Raw genomic sequence first — 13,250 nt, forward strand, 5'->3', positions numbered from 1 at the left:
AGAAAAATCGGAAACAGTACATATACGCATACAGCGTTTTAATATGGATTAAAAAAAGACAAAATATCTATATATTCATAACGTAAAATAAATAAATAATGAAATACAGGCTATAGCGTCTTTGGTTGTTGCAAAGGCTTGTGTGTCGCCTACTGGTTAAATTAGCGTATTTTCGCACGAATTAAGTAGCACATAAATTCGTGTATTTTCAAACGATTTGAACCACACAAAAATGCACGAAATCTGCTGAAATACATTTTGTACATATATGCGCAAATTGAATATGAGGTTGGGCTGAACCAGGGGGAGAGGCCTCATTTAACAAAGTAAATTCATCAGGCTTAAGCCATGTTTCATTCAGGCCAATCACATCAAGATTATGATCAGTGATTAGTTCATTTCATTGACTATAAGTAGCCCTATTTTGAGATGTGAGACATCACAATCTCTTTCAATAATGACAGGAATGGAGGAGGTTTTTGTTCCAGTGAGATTGCTAAGGCCATGTTTAGTTTTGCCCAACCTAGATCGAGGCACAGGCACGGTCTCAATGGGGATAGCTGACTACACTGACTGTGCTGGTGGCAGACACCACTAAGCTGGCTATCTCATTGTGGAACTAGAGGAGTTGGAGCCCTGTCTATGTTCATAGGCGGCAGGGTGACTTGCCTAGTTAAATGAAGGTAAAATAAAAATAGATTAGATGAGAGCACCGCTCAGCAGGCTTGGTCCCAGAAAGAGGGCCAATTATGTACAAATTTTATATTTTGGGAGGGGTAGAAAACAACAGGAAAGGATGAAACAGCGTCTGTGCCACCAGGTAGTAGAGATAGTAGTATAAATCCTCTCTCACAGTCCCCACAGCTGGACAATTTTCCCATGGCATCTGTAAGGAAATGCTGTCGGAATGCTCAACTGGTGTCGCCCATTCAGCCGACAGAAACATTCAACCGGTTCTCCCCATGTAAGCATCGGGTCGGAGTCAGAGCCCGAGCCTTCTCTGGTCTCTACTCCTCCCGTTACGGGGTCTGAGACGCCGAAGCCTCCCACCATTAACTCTGACAAATTGAAAACCCTAGTCATTGGCGACTCCAATACCCGCAGTATTAGACTTAAAACGAATCATCCAGCGATCATACACTGTTTACCAGGGGCAGGGCTACCAACGTTAAGGCTAATCTGAAGATGGTGCTGGCTAAGGCTAAAAATGGCGAGTGTAGAGAGTACAGGGATATTGTTATCCACGTCGGCGCCAATGATGTTAGGATGAATCAGTCAGAGGTCACCAAGCGCAACATAGCTTCAGCTTGCAAATCAGCTAGAAAGATGTGTCGGCATCGAGTAATTGTCTCTGGCCCCCTCCCAGTTAGGGGGATTGATGAGACTCTACAGCAGAGTCTCACAACTCAATCTCTAGTTGAAAATTGTTTTCTGCCCCTCCCAAAAGATAGAATTTGTAGATAATTGGCCCTCTTTTTGGAACTCACCCACAAACAGGACCAAGCCTGGCCTGTTGAGGAGTGACGGACTCCATCCTAGCTGGAGGGGTGCTCTCATCATATCTACGAACATAGACAGGACTCTAACTCCCATAGCTACTCCCATCTCACTGGAATAAAGACCTCCTCCATTCCTGCCATTATTGAAAGAGATTGTGATACCTCACATCTTAAAAAAGAGCTACTTAATGTGAGATCTATCACTTCCAAGGCAGTTATAGTCAATGAACTAATCAGCTGCATACTGGACCCTATTCCAACTAAACTACTGAAAGAAAGCGCTGCTTCCTGTGCTTGGCCCACCTATGTTGTACCATAATAAATGGCTCTCTATCCACCGGATGTGTACCAAACTCACTAAAAGTGGCAGTAATAAAGCCTCTCTTGAAAAAGCCAAACCTTGACCCAGAAAATATAAAAAACTATCGGCCTATATCGAATCTTCCATTCCTCGCAAAAAAAATTGAAAAAGCTTTTGCGCAGCAACTCACTGCCTTCCTGAAGACAAACAATGTATATGAAATGCTTCAGTCTGGTTTTAGACCCCATCATAGCACTGAGACTGCACTTGTGAAGGTGGTAAATGACCTTTTAATGGCGTCAGACCAAGGCTCTGCATCTGTCCTCGTGCTCCTAGACCTTAGTGCTGCCTTTGATACCATCGATCACCACATTCTTTTGGAGAGATTGGAAACCCAAATTGGTCTACACGGACAAGTTCTGGCCTGGTTTAGATCTTATCTGTCGGAAAGTGTTTCAGACATAAGGAAGTGGATGGCTGAAAACTTTCTACTTTTAAACTCGGACAAAACAGAGATGCTTGTTCTAGGTCCCAAGAAACAAAGAGATCTTCTGTTGAATCTGACAATTAATCTTGATGGTTGTAAAGTCGTCTCAAATAAAACTGTGAAGGACCTCGGCGTTACTCTGGACCCTGATCTCTCTTTTGACGAACATATCAAGACTGTTTCAAGGACAGCTTTTCTTTCCATCTACGTAACATTGCAAAAATCAGAAACTTTCTGTACAAAAATGATGCAGAAAAATGAATCCATGCTTTTGTTACTTCTAGGTTAGACTACTACAATGCTCTACTTTCCGGCTACCCGGATAAAGCACTAAATAAACTTCAGTTAGTGCTAAATACGGCTGCTAGAATCCTGACTAGAACCCAAATTTTTTATCATATTACTCCAGTGCTAGCCTCCCTACACTGGCTTCCTGTTAAGGCAAGGGCTGATTTCAAGGTTTTACTGCTAACCTACAAAGCATTACATGGGCTTGCTCCTACCTATCTTTCCGATTTGGTCCTGCCGTACATACCTACACATACGCTACGGACACAAGACGCAGGCCTCCTAATTGTCCCTAGAATTTCTAAGCAAACAGCTGGAGGCAGGACTTTCTCCTATAGATCTCCATTTTTATGGAATGGTCTGCCTGCCTATGTGAGAGACGCAGACTCGGCCTCAACTTTTAAGTCTTTACTGAAGACTCATCTCTTCAGTGGGTCATATGATTGAGTGTAGTCTGGCCCAGGAGTGTGAAGGTGAACGGAAAGGCTCTGGAGCAATGAACCGTCCTTGCTGTCTCTGCCTGGCCGGTTCCCCTCTCTCCACTTTGATTCTCTGCCTCTAACCCTATTACAGGGGCTGAGTCACTGGCTTACTGGTGCTCTTTCATGCCGTCCCTAGGAGGGGTGCGTCACTTGAGTGGGTTGAGTCACTGACGTGATCTTCCTGTCTGGGTTGGCGCCCCCCCTTGGGTTGTGCCGTGGCGGAGATCTTTGTGGGCTATACTCGGCCTTGTCTCAGGATGGTAAGTTGGTGGTTGAAGATATCCCTCTAGTGGTGTGGGGGCTGTGCTTTGGCAAAGTGGGTGGGGTTATATCCTTCCTGTTTGGCCCTGTCCGGGGGTATCATCGGATTGGGCCACAGTGTCTCCTGACCCCTCCTGTCTCAGCCTCCAGTATTTATGCTGCAGTAGTTTATGTGTCGGGGACTAGGGTCAGTTTGTTATATCTGGAGTACTTCTCCTGTCTTATCCGGTGTCCTGTGTGAATTTAAGTATGCTCTCTCTAATTCTTTCTTTCTCTCTTTCTTTCTCTCTCTCTCTCGGAGGACCTGAGCCCTAGGACCATGCCTCAGGACTACCTGGCATGATGACTCCTTGCTGTCCCCAGTCCACCTGGCCGTGCTGCTGCTCCAGTTTCAACTGTTCTGCCTGCGGCTATGGAACCCTGACCTGTTCACCGGATGTGCTACCTGTCCCAGACCTGCTGTTTTCAACTCTCTAGAGACCGCAGGAGCGGTAGAGATACTCTTAATGATCGGCTATGAAAAGCCAACTGACATTTACTCCTGAGGTGCTGACTTGCTGCACCCTCGACAACTACTGTGATTATTATTATTTAACCATGCTGGTCATTTATGAACATTTGAACATCTTGGCCATGTTCTGTTATAATCTCCACCCGGCACAGCCAGAAGAGGACTGGCCACCCCTCAAAGCCTGGTTCCTCTCTAGGTTTCTTCCTAGGTTTTAGCCTTTCTAAGGAGTTTTTCCTAGCCACCGTGCTTCTACACCTGCATTGCTTGCTGTTTGGGGTTTTAGGCTGGATTTCTGTACAGCACTGTGAGATATCAGCTGATGTACGAAGGGCTATATAAATACATTTGATTTGATTTATATACCCTCCAAAGAAAGGTCGGTGGACCAAGATTCAAAGGTCAGATTCGGAAGAGGTGGTGTTTGCTCGATTGCACTTAGGACATTGTACATTGAACTCGTCATTACATCTGGTTGGCAAGCACGTGAATGGTTTGTGTCTGGAGTGTATGGTCGATGAAACGGTGGAGCATGTGTTGTTATATTGTTGTAAGTATGTTGCTGCGCCACTCGAGAGCCCCCATGTAAGCACCATCTGTCTTATGTAACTATACCAAGCATAACATATACTTATTTCAGTGTCCCGGATTTACGTTTACTATGTTACGTCAATCATATGAGACCAGGCCGGTATGCGTAACGATTGGCTAAGCAGCCATGTGACGCAGCATAACAACGTGAACGCGATTGGTCTACAGTCTGACGGGTGGGGGCGTTATACCTTCCTTCATTGCCAAATGGGATTCTATCTCTAATATCTCTGGCTGATCCGGCTCCCGCTGAGTCCAAGTTCGATATTCATTTGAGTTGAATTCAAGTCAACGTGTGTCTGTCATAAGGTAATATTAGTATATTATTAGAATATTTCATGAAACTTATTGTTTGTGTTTGCTAGTGATTTACAGTTCTCAAATAGATTGGGAAAAAAATTGGCTACGTTAGCTTTCTCTTTCAGCCAGCTAGCAAAAAATGTGGCAGTTCGCAGTGTTTTCGTATCTAACGTTAGCAATTTGCACGCATGCTTATTTTATGTATATCTACTTTTCATGAAAGTAAATAGGCTGGCTGTTGGTTATCGAGACATATTTTTCAGCGTTATCATGACGATGTCATTTCATGTTAGTTAACGTTACCTAGTTTTATGAAGACTCTTACAACATGCTAGCAGTGAAGTGACAGTGGGTTTGCCCCGCATTGCAGCAGACTGACTGATATACAAAGAACCTTGCATCATAAATAACTACTCATTATTATTTGTAGGTCAGTCAGTCACAATTTACCCATGGTACATTACAAGTTTGATCCTTCGAACACGTTTGAAAGTCGGACAGTAGTGTGGTTTTCAAACAGCAAGGCTCAGATCAACATGACAGTGTTGCCATTTGTTTATAAACGTTTTTCGTTATAATGTACATGTCTCCAACCCCCATATGTGTACAGTCAATTAGTGCAAGAGAGCATCCCATTAATTTGTCCACTGTATACATGAATCAAGGCAATATTGGTTCCTGTTTCAGTCATGTCATTGGTCACGTTGGCATGAGTCAAAAACAAACACAGAATGATTGGTTGACAATAGAGCCCCCCCACAATGCAGGTGATGGCTGCAGGATGAAGTCGGTGAAGGGCAACTGCAAAAACTTGATGTCAACTTCATGACCTTTGATCACATGATTTTTGTAAAGTTCTTACATGTAGGCGCAAGTCAGACAGTTTTTATCCCCATAATCAAACAAACTGGCTGTGATCAACAGAATGAGTGGGGAGGCTTCTGGTGTCATAATGATAAGGGTTCTAATTCCTAATTCTATGGATAAGCCCTTTTATTTAGAATTACCTAATGATTCTACCAAGCTAGTTCTATGGAGAAGGCGTTATGACATAATATTCAGCACTAGCCTGCTAGCTAACGTTAGCTACACAATGAGAGATTGCATGGAATGACCAGTTATGTTCAATGGATAAGGTTTAATGTTCAATAAATGGTCAGTCAGTAAATGCCAATTATGGATTTATATACATCATTGGTAAATGCACTGGGAGATAACATTAGATGCATGACTCCATAGGGAGGGGTTTGGCTTTTTCAACATCAGGGGCATCAGTGATTCTCTGTCCTTTCGCCATTAACTCTCTTGGAAATCAGGGCTGCATCTCAATGACCCAAAGTGGCATCCTATTCTTGTGTCCTCTCCTTCATCTGTGCTGATCTGAGAAGACTGGTTTGGTGAAAGCAATATGGTAGATACTATGCCTACCATGAGGCTGTTGGCACCTTAATTGGGGAAGACAGGCTGGTGTTAATGGCTGGAGCAGAATGAGTGCAATGGTATCAAACACGTGGTTTCCATGTGTTTGATGCCATTTGCTCTGTTCCAGACATTATTATGACCCCTTAACTATTTCCACATTTTGTTACGCTACAGCCTCATTCTAAAGCAGATTAAATAAAAAAAACTTTATTAAAAATAAAAAACAGAAACCTTATTTATTTAAGTATTCAGACCCTTTGGTATGAGACTCAATTGAGCTCAGGTGCATCCTGTTTCCATTGATCATCCTTGATGTTTCTACAACTTGATTGGAGTCCACCTGTGGTAAATTCAATTGATTGGACATGATTTGGAAAGGCTTGTCTATACAAGGTTCCGCAGTTGACAGTGCATGTCAGAGCAAAAACCATGAGGTCGAAGGAATTGTCCGTAGAGCTCCGAGACAGGATGGTGTCGAAGCACAGATCTGGGGAAGGGTACCAAAACATTTCTGCAGAATTGAAGGTCCCCCAGAACACAGTGGCCTACATTATACTTAAATGGAAGAAGTTTGGAACCACCAAACTGAGCAATCTGGGGAGAAAGGGCCTTGGTCAGGGAGGTGACCAAGAAACCGATGGTCACTCTGACAGAGCTCCAGAGTTCCTCTGTGGAGATGTGAGAATCTTCCAGAAGGACAATCATCTCTGCAGCACTCCACCAATCAGGCCTTTATGGTAGCGAGACAGACGGAAGCCTCTCCTCAGTAAAAGGCACATGGCAGCCCGCTTGGAGTTTGCAAAAAGGCACCTAAAGGACTCTCAAACCATGAGAAACAAGATTCTCTGGTCTGATGAAACCAACATTGAACTCTTTGGCCTGAATGCCAAGTGTCACGTCTTTAGGAAACCTGGCACCATCCCTATGGTGGTGGTGGTGACAGCATCATGCTGTGAAGATGTTTTTCAGAGGTTGGGACTGGGAGACTAGCCTGGATCAAGGGACAGATGAAAGCACACAGCCAAGACGATGCAGGATTGGCTTCGGGACAAGTCTCTGAATGTCCTTGAGTGGCCCAGCAAGAGCCCTGACTTGAACCCGATCTAACATCTCTAGAGACACCTGAAAATAGCTGTGTAGCGACGCTCCCCATCCAACCTGACAGAGCTTGAGAGGATCTGCAGAGAAGAATGGGAGGAACTCTCCAAATACAGGGGTGCCAAGCTTGTAGCGTCATACCCGATCCACCCACCATTGAATGTCAACTTAAAATATCATGTCTAATCTATTATCTATATTTCTATGATTTCAATAGGTTTCCTATATGACAGTATCATTTTAATGATAAAACAAGTTGTTTGGTAGCAGGGAGGTACAGCATCACAATTCATGCATTCTCTGGAAAATGCCTGTTAACAGTTCCATTTCTATTTTTTTTGTATTTATTATGGATCCCCATTAGCTGCAGCAAAAGCAACAGGTACTCTTCCTTGGGTCCAGCAAAATTAAGGCAGTTTATACAATGTAATGTTAAAAAAATATATATACATTCACAGATTTCACAACACACTGTGCCCTCAGGCCCCTACCCCCCTCACCACCACATATCTACAGTACTAAATCCATGTGTATGTTATCATGTGTGTATGCATGTGTCTGCCAATGTTTGTGTTGCTTCACAGTCCCCACTGTTCCATAAGGTTTAAAAAAAATCTAATTTTACTGCTGGCATGAGTTACTGGATGTGGAATAGAGATACATGTAGTCATAGCTCTATGTAGTACTGTGTGCCTCCCATAGTCTGTTCTGGACTTGGGGACTGTGAAGAGACGTCTTGTGGGGTATGCTTGGGTGTCCGAGCTGTGTGCCAGTAGTTTAGACAGACAGCAATCTAGGGTTACTCCAAGCAGTTTAGTCAACTTGCTCAATTTCCACATTATTTATTACAAGATTTAGTTGAGGTTTAGTGAGTGTTTTGTTACAAATACAATGCTTTTAGTTTTATAAATATTTAGGGCTAACTTATTCCTTGCCACCCACTCTGAAACTAACTGCAACTCTTTGTTGAGTGTTGCAGTCATTTCAGTTGCTGTAGTAGCTGACGTGTGTTGAGTAACCCACATACATTCTGGCTTTATTCAAAGTCAGTGGCATGTCATTAGTAAAAATTGAAAAAAGCAAGCGGCCTAAACAGCTACCCTAGGGATTTCCTGATTCTAACTGGATTAGATTTGAGAGGCATCAATGGACACCCTCTGTGTTATGTTAGACAGGTAACTCTTCATCCACATTATAGCAGGGAGTGTAAAGCCATAGCACAAGTTTTTCCAGCAGCAGACTATGATCAATAATGTCAAAAGCTGCACTGAAGTCGAACAAGACAGCCCCCACAATCATTTTATCATCAATTTCTCTCAGCCAATCATCAGTCATTTGTGTAAATGCTGTGCTTGTTGAGTGTCCTTCCCTATAAGCATGCTGAAAATCTGTCAATTTGTTTACTGTGAAATACAATGCTATCTGGTCAAACACCATTTTTTCCCAGAAGTTTACTAAGGATTGGTAACAGGCTGATTGGTCGGCTATTTGAGCCAGTAACTATTCTTGGGTAGCGGAATGACTTTAGCTTCCCTCCCCTCAGGCGTGTGCCTGAGGGCACACGCTCTCTAGTAGGCTTAAATTGAAGATGTGGTAATATCGTCTGCTATTATCGTCAGTAATTTCCATCTAGATTGTCAGACCCCGGTGGCTTGTTAGTGTTGACAACAATACTTTTTTTCACTTCTTCCACACTGACTTCATGGAATTCAAAAGTACAATTCTTGTCTTTCATAATGTCACACCCTGGCCTTAGTTATCTTTGTGTTCATTATTATTTTAGTCAGGTCAGGGTGTGACATCATGAAGTATGTGTTTTTGTATTGTCTAGGGGGTTGTATGGTTTAGAGGGTTAAGGAGTATAGATGGTTTAGTGTTGTGTGTAGTTGTCTAGGAAAGTCTATGGTTGCCTGAATGGGTTCCCAATTAGAGACAGCTGGTTACTGTTGTCTCTGATTGGGAGCCATATTTAAGACAGCCATAGGCTTTTAGCTGTTGTGGGTCATTGTATATGTCTAGTCTATGTCGAACGTAAGTAGTTTGTGTGTGCACTTGCGTTTGTAGTTTCACGTTTGTTGTTTTGTTAGTTTGAATAAGTGTTTCGTGTTCCGTCTTCAATATAATAAAAAGAAGATGTATTCATATCATGCTGCGCCTTGGTCCTCTCACTCATATCCAGATGATCGTGACACATAATTTGGTCTGATATACTTGGATGTGTAGTGTCAGCGTTTGCTGCTGGCATGTCATCCCTAAGTTTGCTTATCTTGCCAATAAAAAGCAATTAAAGTAGTTTGCAATATCAGTGGGCTTTGTGATGAATGAGCCATCTGATTCAATGAATGAAGGAGCTGAGTTGGCTTTTTTCCCCCAAAATGTAATTTAAGGTGCCCCAAAGCTTTCTACTATCATTCTTAATATAATTTATCTTTGTTTTATAGTGTAGTTTCTTTTTATTTAGTTTAGTTAACATGATTTCTTAATTTGCAGTATGTTTGCCAATCAGTTGGGCTGCCAGACATTAATTGCCATACCTTTTTTGCCTCATCCCTCTCAACCATACAATTTTTCAATTCCTCATCAATCCAAGGGGATTTAAGTTTTTACAGTCATTTTCTTAATGGGTGCATGCTTATTAGTAACTGGAATAAGTAGTTTCATAAATGCATCAAGTGCAGCGTCTGGTTGCTCCTCATTACACACCACAGACCAGCAAATATTCTTTACATCATCAACATATGAATCACAACAAAACGTATTGTTTGACCTCTTATACACTGTACTAGGCCCAGCCTTTGGAACTTTGGTTTTCTTGTATATGGCTACTATATTGTGGTCACTACATCCTATAGATTTGGATACTGCTTTAAAGCAAATATCTGCAGCATTATTAAAGATGTGATCAATACATGATGTTGATTTTAATTCCTGTGCTGTTTATAACTACCCTGGTAGGTTGACTGACAACCTGATCCAGTCATCATTAAACCTCTGCTAGCTACATGCCAATTATTTAGCATAGCAATGTGGAATGAATAGAAAACATAAACTGGGTCAAAATATGAGATTAGAATTAACGACCAGCATGTTTGGTTAGCAACTTCAGAACCTCAGAACTAACAACTGGTTTTTACCCGGACTATATTGTCTGTGGAATGATGAAATAAACACATTTTCTCATTGAAATTCATTTCATGAAAACATTTTGTTAATCTTTAAAAAAATGTTTGCAACTGTTTTTGTAAGGCATGAGAACCCGGGAATTATCGTGTAATAACTCCCTCCTAAGGGCTGTTTCCCGGCCCCTGTCTTTGCCTCGAGTGTAAAAACAGCCCTTATTCGGGAGATATCACACGATAATTCCCGGGTTCTCATGCCTTATTGCTTAAACAACAGATATTCCCATTCAAGTCAACATTCTCTGTGTGGAACTCCCAACCATCTTGGTGATACGATTTGTGGTGCCCGTTTTAGTACGTTTATCAGCCAAAACATGACACTCATCCTGTATTCAAGAGCATGTGTCTCACCCGATGGCGGCTACAACACAAAAACATCAGATGTAAAATACGGTCTAAGCTGCAACATATGGGAAAAAATATGTTTTTTTAGGTAATTGGTGTATAAGATAAAATTATTATTTTTAAAGTTTTTGTTTTAAAACCCTGTTTTGTAAGCTTTTTAAATTATATAAATCTCAACCATTTATCTTTTCCAGTAAGGAAGACATGGATGTCTCATGGTATGGTGGGGTATGCAAAAGAGGTCAACTTTTAGCAGCTTTATTTCTTGAATGCTTTGGCAAGTAAAAAAAAGTCCCTTTCTAGGCACTTCTACAATGGGCAGATATGTATGGAAGGTTTCATTGACATCCAAAGTGGTGTTGTCATAGAATTCAAATAGATTTACCCAGTATACTCTGTTCTGTCCAGGGCTACATTTGCCATTCTTCATTTCTTCACAACTTCATATCTGTGCAGATGAAGCCAACCATCACTATATTGCAAATGAACAAGACGTTTGCAGAGAGTCACAGCATATTTATTTGCTATCAGTTATGCGGCATCTCTGGCTCTTTAGCGATACTCTAGCCTCTTTGATCTTTTTTCAGTCAGGCCACTGTGTGCACTACAGATGACAGATAATGATAATGGCAGCCTAGGCTGTATGATAGTCTGGCTTTTGTCCCTACCTCGAACAGCCTGCCTCACCAAATTAGTGATGCACCAATATGACATTTTATACCAATATCTGCTATTTATCCTTTATCCTTTTTTTGCAGCCTTTTAAGCATTCTAGTACAGTTAAATAGTTAACACACACACACACGCAGCGGTCTAAGGCACTGCATCTCAGTGCAAGAGGCATCACTACAATCCCTGGTTCGAATCCAGGCTGTATCACATCTGGCCGTGATTGGGAGTCCCATAGGGTGGCGCACAATTGGCCCAGCATCGTCCGGGCCGTCCTTATAAGAATTTGTTCTTAATAAGGATAGCCCCCTTTTCTTTCAATGTTTCCCTAAAATGACATACCATATCTAACTGCCTGTATTTTATGTTGAAAGTTGTTTTGTTTTTTTCTTCAATGGAGGGATCAGGGACATGCATCTGCAGTTTGCCTTCACAGAAAATACATTAGTGCAACTCATTCAGCATAAAATGGCTTCATTTTCATCAGATGTCAAGAGAAGTGCAATGCTATTTGGCTGGCAGCTATACAAGTAGGCTAAATGTGCTTACAATGAAAAAGTAAGGTATTTTTTTGCAAAAACTATGCATGGCCTTCATATTTCTGTTTATCATAAGAAGCTACATGTCCTAATGTTTTTCTTAATGTTGATCTATTTTACCAGAGAAAGGTAGACTGGATACACTGAGAAAAGTACTGGAGCAAAGTAGCTACACATCAGTCAGAATGCTGATTAGAATGTCAATTTGTGAATTGGAGAAGTGCAACTGAAGCACAAAATATGTCTGAGGCCGAGCAGAAATTACAATATGAAGCATTTTAGCTCTGCGTTCACAAAACCCAGCAAGACAGTTATTTTTTTAGATTTTTTTTCTGTGTGAAAAACTAAGATTTCTGGGTTAATACTTACCCCTAAGTTTAACTTGCTAGTTATAAGTGGCTGAATTAATAAGGTGACGGGCATCATTGTGTTGGCTATGGTGTTTGAGAAGTCAAAGCCCTTTGGATGAGTTATAGCAGCTGCCACTGCTATCTTTTGATATTCTTGTGTTTTCTCTCCTCTCTGTTCTTGGCTTGTTTGTTCCTCCCCCATATTCTCTGAGCAGAGCAGACATGACCGTTGCCCTAGCGACTTCAGACTCCTGCTGCTCCAGAGCCAGTACTGTTCATTTGCACAATGTCATTCGTTCCCATTCACTTGTAAATTTCCAAACTCACCAAAAATGACATTTGGTAGCTCCTACCTATATATGTACAGTATAAAATGAGCTGGACCACCTGTCTTTGCAACAACAAAAAAATAGTTTGTGCTCATTAGCATATTTAGCTAGTAGCCTTCATTGAAATGTGCTATTACTTGTGCTAATTTTGTTAGCTTTCTGTAATAGACGCCCAAATGTTTTATTTTAGCATTTTTTGGGGGGCGCCCCTTGTGTACTAAGCCGGTAAAACTGTAAATCCCGGGATGAGAGAAGGACTGTATGACGACATGAAAATCTGGATACCGTCCAACTCTGAGGATTTTACTCACGATTGGGGGAGGGGTAAGCTTTCCCCTCCCCCAATCGTTTTGCAGCAGAATGTAAAACTGGCAATTGCTCAACAAGCTAATTCATGACCCACGTTTCTGTTCTGCACTCCAAGGCAGCAGCATGCACCATTTCTGACACTGTTTTATTGGGTAGACCGATGGTAAAGCTATATGCATTGTGTCATTGCTCTTGTCAAAAGCAAGTGAGTCTGTTTCCCCTCATATCAGTGTGCTGAGAGTCTATTTTGGTGAGTGAGTCAAGGGTGGGATGTTAGAGGATGAAGTTAGGAT

The sequence above is a fragment of the Salvelinus alpinus genome, chromosome 3 (assembly GCF_045679555.1).
Source record: "Salvelinus alpinus chromosome 3, SLU_Salpinus.1, whole genome shotgun sequence".
NCBI classification, from domain to species: Eukaryota; Metazoa; Chordata; class Actinopteri; order Salmoniformes; family Salmonidae; genus Salvelinus; species Salvelinus alpinus.